The following is an 18,260-nucleotide window of genomic DNA, read 5'->3' as shown; positions in this document are numbered from 1 at the left end:
CAGCTTTGGAAGAAAAAAAAAAAAAGGGGGAGAACCATGGCCTTCCCTCTTCCAATTTAACAGCCTCATCACGGACCTGCATGGCATAAAATCTCCCATTTCCTTTACCTGGATTTTTGGAGTGTTTTATTTGTCTCCAAAGAGATGCTGCTTTAGTGGGAGAGGTGAATACTAGCACTGTAAACAACTACAACTATGTGCCCTTTTGATCTGTCTCTGAGTGTTACATGAAATGATCAAGGAAAGGTCAAGAACTGGGTTCAGCTCCACAGCACTACAAACTGCTGCTGTAAGTGGAGCATCCTTCTTCCTTACAACTGGGCTGTGTGTAAAGGAGAAACACTGCCTTTGGCGTCTGAGCACTTACTCAACCTCTTAGTACAGATTCCACATTCACCCTTAAGCAAAGGAAGTTTCTTTCATATTTTGATACATATACTTTAAAAGTCCTGGACATGGAAAAACCGACTATTGAATTGTAAAGTCTGGTTGACATCTGGTTTCCTTGACACTTGGCACTAGAATGGTTAAGTTTAAAAACAAATCATGTTTATAGTGAACCGAGTGGCACTAACACTCCAGCTTACAGCAATCTCTCCTGGTATTTTAAATTTATTACATTACATTAAAATAATTTTCATCCAATAGAGGTTAAAGCAATGGTAACACTCTTGCTTAATTTTTAATTTACTGTAGGAGCTTTCCAGAGCTCTATCTCTAAGTTTGTTTCTTCTAGTGAAGAGTTTGGATTCCTTGCCATAATCATAATTTTAGATTGGAGTCAGGGATAAAATGCTGGACAGCTCATCAAATGATTTGTTCCAAAAATAATGCCTGTATCTGTGATGAGTATAATAAAGTCTGTGTGTGTAATTACAAAATATATAATATGTTTTTCTCCACCTCGTGCTTTGGCTATGTGTTATCATAACCTCTGTCAGCCTCTCACAGCAAACAAATAACCTCTCACAGCAAACAAATCCTACTTTTGAAATCTTGACATTAAAGATTTATTTTTTTATATATATTTTTGCAATGGTAGATTTAATGGAAATATCAGTGTTTCACCATCCTGCCTCAGATAACACCTAATATTTATTCAAATAAAAAAGAAGCACAGATTTTAAGGGGTACAGCACAGAAGGAATCGGTTGTGTCGCCCACCCCCTTCCTTTTTTTTTTTTTTTTTTTTTTTTAATTACCTATATTTTTGAAAAAAGAATACAGAAAACATGATGTGGCCTGTGGGTAGTTGACTGCATAGTGATATACAGTGAAAATATAGTGATATATATATATCACAGATATATAGTGAATACTCTGATAGCAAAGTATTTATTATGCAAATATAAGCAAATAAAGGACTGTGCTCAGAAAATGCATCAGATTAAAACCAATGCTACAGTTTTTGAAATGTCCCTTGCATCTCAAAATGCATTGTTTTCTGGGTGTCCAACTTGGCATGACCTTAAAATAACCTTTTTTTTTTTTTTTTTTGTTAATGGAGCCCCTGTCATATCACTAGTCACTAGTCACTTTTGAAACTTAGGAGCAAATAGTTAAGGTATTCTGGCTTGGTACCAAAATGTATAGTTCTCATGGAAGATATTACACGCTCTGAAATTATGCAGTGCGTGTGGAAAGTTTTCCATCTGATCAAGCAGGAGCCTTGCCTTTTTAAGCTTTATGCCCTCAGCTTGAGGGATTTAATGTCATGGAAAACTTTAATGATGGAATGAATGAAATATTTTATCCTAACATGGCTTTAGATTTCATGGCTTGCCATCTTTTGGGCCTTCCCTCCATCTTCTTTAACAAATGTTCAAAACTTCCCAGGGGCTTGAAAATACAAACACAGCTCTCAACTTCGTGTCCTTTTGCACCTCATTTCCTGATTCTCTTTCCCAAAGTTATGTAGCAGCCTGAGAGGATAAACAAAACTGGTTCCGTAGAAGAACCAGAACCCCAGCATGAGCTGGCTGGATGTAGAGTTCACTGGTAAGCATAGACACCTCACATAGCTTGGGCAGGCTGATCCTCAAAATCACATTTAAGCTACACTATTCCTTCTGAGCACCTGTTCACAGGGGATGTGGATATTACTAGTGAGTTCAGCCTTAAATGTAATATATGACAGAAAGAGTACCAAGTTACAAGACAATAAAAATATCACCCATTGCAAATTCCCATTCTTCAGAGCTTAAAATTTGGATTAGTAATTATTAAAGTTGTGTTTGTATGTTTGTTTGTTTGGTTTTAAATTTATTTAATTATTTTATGAGAGTTTTATGGGGTCAAAGGTAGACCTGCTCGCTTATTTTGTAATCAGCATCCATGTCACCAAGAGACAGTTCACAACAGCCTGCGTAATGCAGCCCTATTTCACAGTAATGTTATAAAAAATTCATCTTTTGAATTGCAAGTGATGAACTGTATGAAGTGGCAGGGATTTTTGTGAGTTTTTATACTATATAGAAATGGATATAGACTTGCATTTTTGAGCACTTGCACTTTGAACTGCTCAGTGCTTTCAAAACACCATGTTTTTACTCTGATTATGGCTGCCTTCAAGAAGCTTAGAAATTCCACTATGTATTTTATAGAAGCTAAATATTCCTTTCTGCCTTGGGATTTCTTAGAGGAAAATGGGTACACCTCTTCTTCAATCTAAGGAATTGTGTGAAATCATTTCTGAACGCATGAGAAAATGAGAAATCCCTGTGATAGAGCTCAGCTAACATTTTGCTTCTATTTTGGCATCTTCTTGTTCATTTTCCACAGATTATTGCAGCTCCTATAACACAAGGGCTGTTTTATGAGGAAAGCATGTGATGTATCATGCCTGGTTCCTCTGTGTATGGTAGACTTTTTATTTTTTATTTATTTTTATTATTTTTCCAGAAGACAAGCTCAGTCTTCAAGCATGAGAAACTCTTTGTGAAAGATGCCAAAAATCCTCTCTGACCAACACTTTTTTATATTTTAAGAGCCTCATTAGTTTTTGTTTGGCCATCCACTTATGCATTAACATATGGTAACAATAAATACTACAAGTGTTCACGGTTCATGCCATCCTGTGAAACAAACACAATGAGATGCAAATTACTCTGAGATAAAACTACAGGAATTATCTTTATAGGCAACCAGAATCATAATTTGGCCAACTGCTGACAGTTTTCAATTGTAAATGCAATTTGGCTGGGTTGAGAGCTGTTAAATCTTGGAGAAGACCAGAAAATGTATCCATGCACATAGCTTTTTGGTTTGGCTTGCTGCGGTTAAAGGCACTTTGGTCTTAGTCAGCCTGCTACAATTTCATAGCTGTATAAGTCTGCCTAACAAATTAGAATACTGAAGAGCTGTTTTGTTTCAGGACATGTCTCATGCCACATGGGGATGTTACCTCACTAAAGTCAAGTTTTAGCTACACTGATGTTGTCAGAAAGACAGTACTAATCTGGGGTGGGGTGGTACTTTTGGAGATGGACAGATTGCCTCCATCCAGCCATAAGGAGACAAACCAATGGGCTCTTGCATGGCCAGTGTGGGCTGTTAATTCTGAGATAAGCAGAAGACTGAATGAAACTCAAGGTGAAAACTGACCATTGTTTCAAGTCGCGTCTCTTCTTGTTCATCTGTGAGATACAGCAGCAAGACAACTTGGGGAAGCAAAAATGTCCAGACTGTGTCCACTCTAAGAAAGTTCAGACTAAATCTTGACCTACACCTTGCTCATACTAATGAGCACAATTCAACACAGAAACAAAACAGCTACGACTTTAATGTTAAAGTAAGGCTGATGGTGATACTGACTTTTATACAGGAAATTGAAGTAATCAGATCAATGCTGGCAAGAACCTAGATCTCTCCATCAGGTGCAAGCCCTATTCAGTAGATTGTTACACAGGAAATTTTTATCAGCATGAATAATTCAGGCTAGAAGTCTACATTTTACTGGGACCCTTCATTTCAGAGACACAAATTCAGACTTTCATAACTTGTTTCTAGTAAAAGTTTCAGCAATTTTCTTTAGTAAAAGTTCATAATTTTCAAAATAATCACTTCAAAGAGAAAGACACTACTTCTTATTTTAAATGAAGCTCTATTTAGTTTTCCTGAAGGCTGTACACTTTCTGACTTCCTTCCTTTATCTTTGCTTTTTTGAGGGGAGAGAAGGTGTTAAATGAGAAATCATGAAATCACCCAAATGGTATTTTTCAGCAAGTAACTGATTTATCCCCTGCTAACTACCCATTCTACTTGAACTTAATCTTTATCACACATTACTAAGTCTTTAGATAAGAATAGATTATCCTTATCGTTGAGATGGGACTAATGATAAAGGGAGTCAGTGCTATACTAAACTTTACATATATATATATATTTTTTCTGTAGTATAAATACAAGGCTATATGTGTTTGGGAGAGGTGGTGAGAAAATTTCCAAGTTTCTCATGAAACTTCTCAACAAAACAAAATCTTTTTTATTCTTCCTCATTACAAGACAATTTGAACACTTTGGAGCCAAAAGAACAGGGAAAGATGCCAAGTATCATATGAACAGATTACAGGATTTTATGAACTGCTGGGGCCTAGTCAGAGCTGTAAAAATGAGCTGCAATAAAGTGACTAAAGTTTTTATCATCTCAGCATGCAGTTTTTCTTTGCCTAGTTCCAGCTCTTGCACATGTTTAGTGTGCCCAAATCATCAACTCTGCTTAGGTGATCCAGATTCAGAAGGTGTGTTAGGCACTGTGAGTTTCAGCAGCTCAGGGCTTAAGTGATGATGTCTAAAGCCACAAATTGGAATTCATATTCTTGTGTCAAGTGCAGTGAATGAGGAGGAAATGGAGGTTCCCAGGAATGGGATTTATAAGAAGAAAGGGGGCAAAGAAGGTATACCTCTGCCAGCCTGTAGGAAATGATGTGGAAATTCTGTCTGATTCAGTCTGTCTGCCTGAGACAAATATGAATGAGTCTGACATGTTCTTCTGGCCTCTGTGTATAGTTTATTTAATTAGAAAGAACATAATGCTGCAGCTTAGTTGACACAGAAAGGGAGAAAATTGGTTTCTGATCCTTCTTCCTAAACTGCTTATGTTTTTTGTTGTTGTTAATGATTGTTTTTACAATAAAGAGTTATGGAACAATAGAAATAGAAGCAAAAAGTAGTTCTTAGGAGCTTAGAAGATGCTCTCTTTAGGAGCATAACATAATAATAATAATTAAAAAATAAATAAAGAGAGGACATCAGGAGAGCAGATTTTGCCCTGTTCAGGAGCTTGCTTGGAAGAATCTCATGGGAGATGGACCTGGAGAAAATTAGGGTCCGGGAGAATTACTTGATTTTCAAGGACCCCCCTTCTCCAACCTCAGGAAAGACCCATTCTGGATGTACAGGAAGTCTAGCAAAGGCAACAGGGCAGGAGGTCTACTTGGATGAACAAAACATTCATGACATGAGTACCCTCAGTCTTTACATGTAAGACCATCCCTCAGGAATCCCCTGACACCAGTGAGAAAGTTTGCAACATGGATGGCACTCTCAGAAGAGGAGGATTAAGCTAGGGAATGTTTAAACAAATTGGACATACATAAGTCTGTGGGACTTCATGGGATTCACCCTTGAGTGCTGAGGGAGCTAGTCAATGTCATTGCAAAGTCATTGTCACTATTGTTATAAAGGTTGCGGCTACTGGTGGAGATTCTTGAGGTGATTGGGAATAGTCAGCATGGATTTAGGCAGGCAAAGTTATGCTTAACCAGGCTCATCGCCTTCTATAATTACATGACTGTCTTATTGGACAAGGCCAGAGAAGTGGATACTATCTTGGCGGTAGCAAGACTTTTGATGCTGTTTTCCAAATAGCCTCATTGATAATATTAAGAAATGCAAGCAAAATAAGTGGACAGTGAGATGTATTGAAGACCCCACACGCCAGAATGGGCTGAGGGGCAACCAGTTGGAAAGCAGCTTTGCACTAAAAGTTCCTGCAGTCATGGTGGACACCAAATTGAGTGTGAGCCAGCAGCATGCCTTAGCAAAGGTGGCCAACTGCCTCCTGGGTTGCATTAGGCAGAGTGTTGCCAGCAGGTGAAGGAAGGTGATCCTTCCCCTCTGCTCGGAAAAAACCCTGACTGGACACAGCCCTGAGCAGCTTAATTTATACTTGGATCAGAAGGGTGGAACTAGATGATTTCCAGCCTTAGCCATTCAGTAGTTTTGTGGCCTCCAGCTAATCAGCATTCAAACCATGGATTACACTCAAGATTAGAGGTAATTTGAAGAACCCCTTGGAAACAGAGTGTCTGGCTACAAGATTCTCAGTGCCACCTCTTTCTTTCTACCTGCCTGTTCCTGTTACACCATATTACTTAGTGTTAGACAAAGACCTCTACTGCATGAGGTGAATTTAGAAAATAAACATTTTTGGATTTTTGGTTTACCCTAATATTGATTACCTGAATACTCTCCCTCCCTCCCTCCCTCCCTCCCTCCCTCCCTCCCTCCCTCCCTCCCTCCCTCCCTCCCTCCCTCCCTCCCTCCCTCCCTCCCTCCCTCCCTCCTTCCTTCCTTCCTTCCTTCCTTCCTTCCTTCCTTCCTTCCTTCCTTCCTTCCTTCCTTCCTTCCTTCCTTCCTTCCTTCCTTCCTCCCTTCCTTCCATCCTTCCTTTTCCTTCCTTCCTTCCTTTTTTTTTTTTCCTGTTTTCTGTTTTCTGTTTTGTTTGTTTGCTTTTGTGTTTTGTTTTGTTTTAATCTGAAATGCAACACAATTGAGAAAAGTTTTAGCTTGTAAATTTAGTTAATACTAGACCTTCTACAAATTTGCACCAGCATGAAGGAAAAGGTTAGTTTATGAAGAAAGATTAAGTGTTTGTTGTTGCTGTTGTTATTGTTGTTTTTTAAAGGAAGCAATTCAGAATGAACAAAATTACAGAATACCCACCTCTCTTTTATTACTATGATCTGGTGTGCAGAAATATAGAAGGCAGCTTGTGGCTTTCCATGATCTCTAGGCTCTGTATAACAAAGTTTCTGCTTATGGAGAAGACAGAGAAAGTGATTCCACAAAGCTATGATAACCTTCTACTGTGACAACAAATGAAGGCGAAAAATCCCTTCTCTTCCTGCTGCTTACCCTTCCTTAAAAAAAAAAAAAAAAAAGAAACCCATGGAAAGTAACATGGTAATGACCTGCTGTCCTTCCCTCAAAGCTGGCTATGATTTAGATACAAATTCTTCCTTCAGCAATAGTCCTCCTTGTCTTTCTGGGAAGAAAATACCCAACAATGAGCTTTACTCTTACACAGTTAAGGGTCACTTCAGAAACAACAGCAATTATTGATGAGGTTGCTCAGTGGCTGGTGGAGATGTGGTATACACACTTACCTCTTCTCTGGTATGTTATTTATTTTTTCTCTTTTCCCAGACAGAACCCACAGGAATAGAGAAATATCTCTTTGTGGACAGCTTTATTGCTCAGGATACTGTGTTCCACATCAGCTGAAATCAGCTCCAGTTTGTATTATTATTTATGTGTATTATTATGTGTATTTATGTGTATATTATGTGTATATAATATTATTATTTATGTGTATTGCAAAGAAACAGTAAGTTAGGTTTGTTTGAATGGCAATGGTTGGAAAAGAAGAGCCTTTTCCTTCTGTGGAATGATGTACTTCTGAGACCATGAGTCAGACTCTGTCACTTAGCATGTTTAGACCAATAAAATTGTAATATGATTATGTAGTGGAGGAGGGCTGACGGCAGAAGACTGCAAGACTAACGATTTTCTTGCTTGCTATTTAGTGTTACAGTAGCAGCAAGTGATTATTGTTTTCTGTAAGAATTTTCATTCCACTACCAGGCTAACAGCCATCAGAGGCTGAAAGAGCATCTTGTCCTAGTGAAGTGGTAAGTAGGACAGAAGTAATGCCATGTGAGAGATCTGAAAAAGCCATCAGAACTGTAGGTCAAACGTAAATGATCAGGAACCAAAAAGGCAGTCAGAGTTTAGGCTTTTCACACAAAGACCTATTATCCTGAAGAAGGAAAGAAAAAAAAAAAAAGAAGAAAATAATTAAAAAAAAGAATATTTACAGAAAGGACTGGGGATCATATGACATGGATATTGCAATCCGCTCAGATCTATTGAGTTAGAATTAGAGTCCCTGAGAGGAGAGAGAGAAGGACAGAGAGGGTCAGGCATGTAATACATGCAGTAAGCAAAAAGCTGCTACAGAAAAGATAGATGGGCTAGATCAATCTGTGGAGGTCAGTAAATCTCTCCCTTGACCATGGAAGTATGACTGGGTTCCTGCCCTTGGTAGTTTAGTTCAATATGTAAAATTTGGACCAACCTTTTTCAGACATACACTTGTTTCCAGACAATGGAAGTGATAAAAACAATCAATGCAAACAATACAACACAAGAGTTTAGAACTTAGCTTATGAGGGTGTATTGGTATATGTCATATCCTGCTTAGTTTGAAGGGACAGACAAGACAGGGTGACTTCTAGGCTCACAAACCAAAGCCTACATGATCCAAGGTCTCTTGGAGGCTGCAGTGTTCTTTCAGGGCTACAGATGAAAGGTATTGCTAGGCCAATTGTAGTGCCAGAGTACATACATGTATAATGTAAGGATAACTATTTGTGGGGAGAAGTACTTGTATAATTTAGATCATATGCCACAGTGCCTTGGCATTGAGTATGCCAAAACCAGATACCTAAGGGACAGTATAAGAACTGGACCTACAAATACTGACATTTTTCCATGGCATTTTCCCAGTCTGGCAATTTGAGGCCTAGGGACTTTCTCAACCTGACATATTTAATACAGCTCAACAGATTTTGTCCTATGAATTAGGGTAATTATTTTTTGGATCTCTGTGAACTTTTAGCACCCACAACATCCTGTTTCAAATCTACAACAGGCCAGCTTGGTTTGAGGTCCTCTAGCATGTGTTAGAACAAAATGCAAATAAGCATTCTCCATTGATATATTCCTTGAAAGATAAAAGCCATGGATATTTATGAAGGATTTCCATTCAGGAAAAGGTTATGTAGGAATGAGGCTCTTATTACATTTTTGACCTCTGAGATTATCTAGTATATCTCCAAACACTGTAATGTACATTCAGTACATAATGAAAAAAAAAAAAACATTTTATATTTTCTGAGGGCTTAAAAGGCAACTTAAATTTAATATTTTAAGTTGTCTTCCTGTAAAGTTTCCTGCTTACATTTTGTATCCCAGTTGCACGAAGGAAGGGAAAAGGGTTAAACTGCATACACCAGATGCAAAAGGGTATATATTTAAGATGATCAATGAGTAGGAATATGTTCAGTAAAATTTGCTACAGCTGCAGATATGAGGAACATTTTATTAATCTTTTTATTATGATGAATGTCATTTTGCAGTAAAGTTGTGGGCTTTGTGTGTAAATCATAGTAGGCTTTGATGTATTTGAGATCTTATTGTCATACAGCATGAGTTTAAGAAAGAGTGGTTCCATTTCAGTAATAATGAAGCTAGTTCATATGATAGCAGTTCCTACTCCAATCATATTTTGACTGACATAGCCTTTAAATCACTTCCAGAGACAGAGATCTTTCTGAAATGAAATAGCTTAACATCATGATCAGATTTATAACACTTCACTGATTCTGGATTGGATCCTAAACCAGGATGACATTACTTGGGATCAGGCACTTGGAGGGCCTAGCTTTTCTTTTATTTAGTTTAGAAAATATATACAGTGGAGAAAGAGGAGAAAAATTCTCTGAGGTAAAAAGTAAAGACACTAAGTCACGGAAATTGTATATGCAAACAAACTCATGATGATAGGTTCCTACAAAAATAATGTCAAACACAGACACTAAGCTATGTTTTAGTGTAGTTTTATGGCTTTATTTTCTAAACTTTATCTTTCATCTTATTCTCAAGTGGAATACACTGTTGCAAGCAATGACCATGGAAATCACTTCAGATTTAAAGTGTTGCAAGCATAGCTTAATTTGAGACACTTGCATACTCATGAAAAACATCCATACTTGTCCCTGGCTTCATGAAAAAGAGATCATTGTTCCAAAAGTCTATGGGTTTTGAATAGAAGTCCTCATTTTCCATAGTGAATATTTGTGTAAGACAGTAAAAATTATTACAACTTTTAATGAATAAAAATGAAGTTTTTGAGATTGCTGTGCATTGTCTGTTTTTCTGCTCTGCTTAACATTTCAGTCTGCTGATGGCTGAATAAGAGTCCAAATTCCGACCTGATGCAACTGCAAATTAAAATTGCTCAGTCTGAGTGGTAATCTATACACCCTAAGAGGGTTTACTTTGTTTGAAGATGCTGCTTCATGTTTTGAGGTCTATTACGCAACTGTTTGGATGTGGTGGCACTGAATGTGTATACACAGCCAACAAAGGGAGATAAATAATGTGTGCCCATTTGGCAGGATTTCCCAACAGTGTCACCAGATGATTCTGTGGGCTTCTGGGCCTTGCAACAGATGGCAGGATCCCTGCACATCCCTGCCTTTCCCCCATCCACCTATGGATGGTGGGATCCCTGCATATCTGTACCTATTCCCTACCGCATTACTGCAGCTTGTGGTAGCCATCATGAATGGGTAAGAAATTAAAATAGGCTATTCCCATCCATTGATAGTTGTTGATTTAGATTGAGAAAAGTATGTGAAAGATTCAGATGTAGAAGAAAGGCATCCTTTTTAAGGTTATCATAAAGCAGAATAAAAAAAGCCTTTCACTTTACAGAAAACTGAAAATCTGAGTATTAAGCAACTAGACATAAATCTATTGGAGCTGCATAACTATAGCAGTGCATACAAAACATGTTTCTTGTCTGTCTTCAGACAAATAAAAAATGAGTTTAGGATTACCTCAGGAGTGGGAGAACAAGATAAGAAAAAGAGACATCTTTCTTGGCTCTATAAACTTTATTTTTCACTTGAAACCAAGTCTTTTTGCGAACATTTCCCCTCCCCTCCCCTCCCCTCCCCTCCCCTCCCCTCCCCTCCCCTCCCCTCCCCTCCCCTCCCCTCCCCTCCCCTCCCCTCCCCTCCCCTCCCCTCCCCTCCCCTCCCCTCCCCTCCCCTCCCCTCCCCTCCCCTCCCCTCCCCTCCCCTCCCCTCCCCTCCCCTCCCCTCCCCTCCCCTCCCCTCCCCTCCCCTCCCCTCCCCTCCCCTCCCCTCCCCTCCCCTCCCCTCCCCTCCCCTCCCCTCCCCTCCCCTCCCCTCCCCTCCCCTTCCCTTCCCTTCCCTTCCCTTCCCTTCCCTTCCCTTCCCTTCCCTTCCCTTCCCTTCCCTTCATCACTCCCTTTTTTTCCCTTTTTTTTTTTAAACCAGAACCATGACTGCTAAAATATTTGAAGAAAGTTGGCTTTCACAGCTTTTCTATGTATGCTAGAAACAAGTCCTTACAAATAGACCTACATAAGACTAAACACAAATAAGCTAGTTTAAATCAGCATTAAGTATATTTCAATATTTTATCAAGCCTTAAACCTAAATAATTCTACTGTCACTCAGAGTACTTTTACTAAAACTTAGGTTTACTAATTATTGACTTTTCTGATATGACAACAATTTCATATTGCAACAAAGTGTAAATGCTTGATTATATGTTCCAACCAGAGAGCTAAAAAGAATAATATCCAGGATCTGTGTCTACAGCTGTGGTTGATGGTTACTTTCGTTTCAGAAACATTGCTTTAGTGAGATCTTTAAATCTGCATATTTCTGTGGTCTCAAAGTTTATGGAGCATTTTTCTATACAATGAGAATGTAAATGAGGGGGGATAAAAAGAATTAAAGAGAATGCAACTCAAACATTGATGTGGCCAGGACAGATATTGCACAGAGTTAAAAATGTCCTTGGAGATGAATGAGATTGTATGGAAATCATATGTGAAATTACAATGAGATTTTCCCTAGAAGTAACAGACGTTTTTAATTTTGCCCTTTTATTTTTTTTATTTTTTTATTTTTTCTCAATTCCTTATGGCGAAAATGAAAATGGTGAAATAATTTAGTAAAAAATACCATGTACTTCATTTCACTTAAATACATGCAAAACTACTCCAATTTCAAATATTATGCAACAGTAACATTTTTTTTTTATCAAAACAATAATTTATAGCTGCTCTGTAATTTTATATAGAAGTCAATCTTAGTTTTCACCTGATAATACACCAATGATCTTTTTCATTTTGAATCTCCATTACCATTATCCAACAAACAAAATATCTAAATAATTTATGCTTGCAAAAACACAGATTACTGAATTTAAATAAAGACAGCATAAAATGATGATCCAAAAGAAAATTCTATAAAGAAAATACTGTTTCAGGAATGCCCATTTTTACCTTTGTAAACTTCAATATGTTGGTCTCTAATAAATTCCATTCTACCTTCTGGATTCTTGATGTGGGGATTTATCAGACAGCCTTTATATAAAAGGCTGTTACTCTCACTATCAGTATTATTTTAGGTCAGTAGAACCTTAAAGAGATAGGAATTATCTGAATACATTCAGTAAATCAAGCTCTTGCAGAAACTTCAGTTCAAAAATATCAAATCCTAAATAACTTTTGTCAGGAGACTAGAACTGGGGTAATCACTTCAGAAAAGACCAATATGTCTCTGTACATGCCCAGATATTACAGATTTAGCTACCTGGGAAAGTTTCTCTGTGAAATGTTTAATTTCAGCCATATAAACCTGTTTTTGCAGGATACTTTTTTGAACTTATGCTCCTTATTTTAGCATGCATAGTAATTCTGATATCTAAATTGTTTCTTGAAACGCCTGTCCATACAGCAAGTCCAAGATAAATCTACTCATTGGTCTTCCATGACATCAGGCATTTCTGCTCACAAGACAGTGTGCCTAGAGTGGTTTTTATATTCTCATTGGCAGGTCTTGATGGACTGTGAACACAGGAGCACTGAGAAGGACTCTCACACTCTTTAGGTCAGGAGATAATTACAGTAGAGAGCAATCAGTCAGAGGCATGATGCTGTTCACGGTCTTAGCATTTTCAATACATTTGATTTTCATGTTTAGTAACAAAAACGGGGGAATGGTTTTCTTTCAGAAAGCCACTTTATCAAAATCTCCAACTGTCAGAAATAAATTTTTGAAGGTCTAAAGTAATTAAAGAAATTATACTTCCTTTGACTGAAAAAAACTTTCCACTTCTTGAGCTCCTCCAGTAACAGGTATTTGTAGGCTTTTTGTTTTAATTCTTTTGATATCTAATCAAGATTGATGAGGAATGTACCAGAATGTAATTGGCAAAATTTCATTATTTATTTATTTATTTATTTTATTTTTATTTTCCCTGTAACTCAGTGTTCTTAATAACAAGGTAATAGGGTAATAGCAAGCTCTTGGTTTTCTTACCTCAGAATTGAGTTATATGGTTCTGGGATTTAATGTTTCTCTGCACTGAGAGGAATTTATTTATTTTTATTTTTATTTTCATTTTTATTTTTATTTTTATTTTTATTTTTATTTTTATTTTTATTTTTATTTTTATTTTTATTTTTATTTTTATTTTATTTTTTATTTTTTTATTTTTTTATTTTTATTTTTATTTTTATTTTTTATTTTTTTATTTTTATTTTTATTTTTATTTTTATTTATTTTTTAACATGTACAGGTTTATTGAAGTGTTTAGAAACAAATTAAGAGAACCTTTCTTAGAGCTCTTTCAAATGCCCTCAGGTACACTGAAGATATCAAATTCACTCCATCTAGCTATTTTTGTTTTCATAGAAAGTAACTATAAGCTAATTCCCTGTTATTCTAAATAAGGCTTTGGTAACAAAGCAACAGAGTCAACTAGGCAGAATGACATCACATTTCTCACACTGATGAAAGTTTCTAACTTGATGATTTTTTTCAGGCAAAATTGCCAGATCCAATACCCACACATAGAAAAGCAGTATTTAACAAGTATTACATGATTTGTCATATAAGATTACGTGTTAGTATGAATATTTTTTAATGTGTCTGGTCCTGTATACATGTTCCATCAGTTTTTATGTCTTACCAGCTACATTGAAGGAAAAAATGTGAAGTCAATCTTAGAAAGTGGCACAGAAATCTGCAAAAGAAAAGCCACTGTTAAGAAGAATATTATTGTTGTACACAGGCTTGACAGATAAGGCACTGGTAAGGCGACACCAAAATTCACTAACTTGGTAGGGCAACCAGTTCTGGAATGAAGACAAGCAAGTAAACAAAACAAACACAGGAACTTTAAATTATAACCACCTTCAAATATAAGAGAAATATTTGTATTTTGTAGATATATATTATTTCTGAAAGTGCTGCCAAGATAATTTCCAATTACAGTTCAGTTCACCTAACAAAGAGAGTCAGAGCCTGCAGTTTGAACTACAATGGTCCTTCCTTGGAGTGAGGGAGATTTTAGTTGTGTGTCCCTGCTAGTTCACAGTAGCTATCATTTGTTATAATTATTAAGGCTCATTAGTTGACTAGACTTTCCTAAATCACAGTCATCACATATTTAAAGCAATACAATAGGAGCTCCTTGCCAAAGGACTGTATTTTTTAAGACTCTCAAAAGATGAATGACAGAACATCTGTTGTTGTACATCTTCCAGCATTTTGGTTCCTACCTGAAATAACTTTATAGGAACACACTTTGCAAATGATTTTATACTGTCTGAAGAACTGAGTTCATAGAGACTTTCAACTAAATTGAAGAAGTTTCCTATAATAAACTCTGCACCAAATGCAGCATTTAGAGGAAGCTTGGAGACTGAAAATTTCTGAGGGGCTGTGAAAATTCACTCTTCAAAAAATTTGGAAGGACAGCCACTTTTGCAATGTAGGGGTAATCACACTCTTAATGTTCATACCAGTAGTCCTTGTTGGCCATCAAATGGATAGAAGAAGCACTTATTTTCAGGGGAAGTGTCTCAAAAGTTCTGAAGGTGATTGTGGATGGCTGAACATCCATATTAATGCTATGATAACTTGTCCCTTTGTTTCCTTGTAAATCCTTTTGGCTTTAACTTCTTCTCATTCTAGATAAAATACATTGGTGACATCATCACTCACAGATTTGTCTGCATGGACGTCATTGCATTTTATATTTGAACCTTGTTTATTGGCTTAAATCTAAGTGGACTTGTTCATGCTCGTTGTAATCACAGAATTATTGAATTGTTTGGGTTGGAAGGGGGCTTAAATGTCATCTAGTTCCAACCCCCCTGCCATGAGCCGGGGCACCTTTCCCTAGACTGGGTTGCTCAAAGCCCCATCCAAACTGGACTTAACACTTCCAGGGATGGGACAGACACAGCTTCTCTGGGTAACATCTTCCAGTGCCACACCACCCCCATAGTAAAGAATTTCTTCCTAATATCTAATCTAAATCTCCCCTCTTTTAGTTTAAAGCCATTGCCCTTGTCCTATCCCTATACTCCCTGACAAAGAGTCCCTACTCAGCTTTCCCGTAGTCCCCTTTAGGTACTGGAAGGCCGCTGTAAGGTCTCCCCAGAGCCTTCTCTTCTGCAGGCTGAACAACCCCAACTCATTCAGTCTGCCTTCACAGGAGAGGTACTCCAGCCCTTTGACCATCCTTGTGGCCCTCCTCTGGACTTATTCTAACACGTCCATGTCCTTCTTGTGCTGGGGACCCCAGAATTGAATGCTATACTCTAGCTGAGGTCTCACAAGAGACTGTTCCTGTGAACTGTTCCTGTGGTTGCATTCCTGTTGTTTCATATCTCTGCATGTTTTAAGCCATTTTTTCACTTTAATCACTTGCAATAGATTTTTGACTTAGAGCTCAGGTATGCCAGTACTGTCATTGCATAATTTGCGTGTATGAGGCCCCCTGTGTGTAACTCATGACAGTCTAGCTCATTTGGTCCAACTTTTTTCCAGCCTTTTTCATCATATTCAGTATCTCTCCCACAGATGTTTCTCCCACCTGACATGTATGTGCCCAGACTGTGAGGATTAGATCTCCTTTCCCCTTGCCAGTAAATCTGTTACTGGAAGTTTCTCTTTCTTGCCCACCATCCTGATGTTCCTCTTTTCCACTACTCCCAAGATCTACAAGGAAAAATGCCTGTGTGGGGGCTGTGTGTGCCTTAGTTGCATACTACATTGTCTGTAATGTCTTCCCCTGGTTTTGAGACAGTGTCAGGAGTCTTCATCAGGCCAGGGCAGGAGAGCAAATGCATTCAGCAAGCAGAAGCTTCTTCTAAGCCTGTTATGTTTGCAAAGGACAAGTGCTTACAAATAAATGACAATTGCTAAAGTGAGGCTGGGGAGGATTTGGGTGAAAAAAAAATATAAAAAAGAAAGTGTTTAATTGTTGTGTTTTTGTTTAGGCAGTCACAAAATTACCAGCTGAGCTCTGTGTCATCAAACACTAAACACCTACCTCAAATTCTAGTACTGGCCTCAGAGTAATTCCTAAAGAAAATCATCAGCCAACCTGAAAACTCACAAGCCAAACTATCTCCTAGTTTCTCCAACCTTCTACAGGCTCTGAGGGGTATCAGAGCTGTGTGCTGCCTTACTTTTTGCATCTGAAAGAAATTAGTTCTTCTGTTTAGGTTTAGTCAAAATATTTCTAGTCATTGAAATAGAGACTGCATTTTAATTCAATGTATTTCTTTTGAATGAAATAATGTCTTTTTTTTTTTTTTTTTTTTTGATGGTTTTGTTGACTGTTAAACCTGACTTTCTCCTTTTGTCTTCTGCTGGACAAAATTAAATGAAAACAAAAAAGAAAGAAAGGAAGAAAGGGAGAAAGAAAAAAAAGAAAGAAAAAGAAGAAGGAAAGAAGGAAAGAAGGAAAGAAGGAAAGAAGGAAAGAAGGAAAGAAAGAAGGCAATAAGAAGAATGGATTTTACCTTTCTTTTTCTCTTTTTACTTGTTGACTTTCTTCCCCTTTGTCCTCACACTCACTTAAAGGTGGCTTTTAAAAATGAAGAAAAAAAAAAAAAAGCTTGGCACCCAAATCTCATTCAGATCAAATCCTTTTTGGATAGTAGGCTCTGCTATGAATATCAATCTATTCCATGTCAATACAGAGTGTGGAATATTTCCTTGAGTGGGCTGGACAAAAAGTTTGGAAGAAAAATAAACCTTTATATCTATTCTTTGGCCTGCTGTGTATGTACACATGCAGGAACATCTACAAGAGATTTTTTACTTGCACAATACTTGCAGTATTTTAGTTGTGAATTCTGCAGAATAAGCTCTTAGGCTCTCTCAGTTGCAATGATACTAATGAGCCTTTAAGAATACATTGGTGATATCCTTTAGGTTAAAAGAAGGAAGCACTTCAGTGCCTTCATTCTGTATCCTTCATAACTTGGTGCTCGTACTCCCTTCCAGAGCTACTCTCAGATCATCAGTGAAAGCACTGTTTAGACATTAACACATAAATCACCAAATTAAGCAACAACACAGTCATAGATCAACTGGTGAATGACACAACTGGGAGCTAGACAGATTTCTAGATACTTAAACTTGAAATCATTTTTATTTCCTAGTTCTTTCCTGAAGGCATTTTAGTAACACAGCAGTTTTCCAGTAATAAACACATGGCCTTATTACAGGCTGAGAAGTTGTCTTGGTTGAAGAGCCATGTAACTCCTTTTGAACCATGGCCCAGGATCAGAAGCAACTTTAAGTTATTACCAACTGGAAACTGATTATTGGCTGCCTGTGGGTCAAATAACGTTGGTGGTCTTTGGTTCCTGACAGAGAAAAGTTCACATCACACACACATTTTCAGGGTCACACACACACACACTTCTAGCTATCAGAGCAGACACTAATCAGTTTCTTCCTGATGGCTTTACTGGAGAGGGGGACTGAGGTTTACCGGGGAATTCTTGCAAGGAAACAGTAACTGTGAAAACAAGAGTGTTAAAAAAGGAATGTCCCTAGTGCAAGGGAAAGGAAAGAATATCTTCTTTGTTCCTATGTCAGCTGTCCAACTTGGTCACTGCTAGCATTTCACTTTCACCCTGAAGAGTAGCTAATTGTTTATGAAATGACCTTGTTATTCCTGCCCTAGTAACCTTGTCTGGACAGCCACCACATGAATTTATTATTCTCTGAAGGAAAATGTGCTTTCTGACATCTGTTCTGCATTTGTTTTCCTTTAATTTCCTTTAACTTCCATCACCCCCTCCCCGGACTGCTCATCTGTGCTGCTCTGCACAGGGTGGC

Source organism: Aythya ferina, assembly GCF_964211825.1.
Source record: "Aythya ferina genome assembly, chromosome: 2".
In the NCBI taxonomy this organism is placed as follows: Eukaryota; Metazoa; Chordata; class Aves; order Anseriformes; family Anatidae; genus Aythya; species Aythya ferina.
This window is presented reverse-complemented; position numbering follows the sequence as displayed.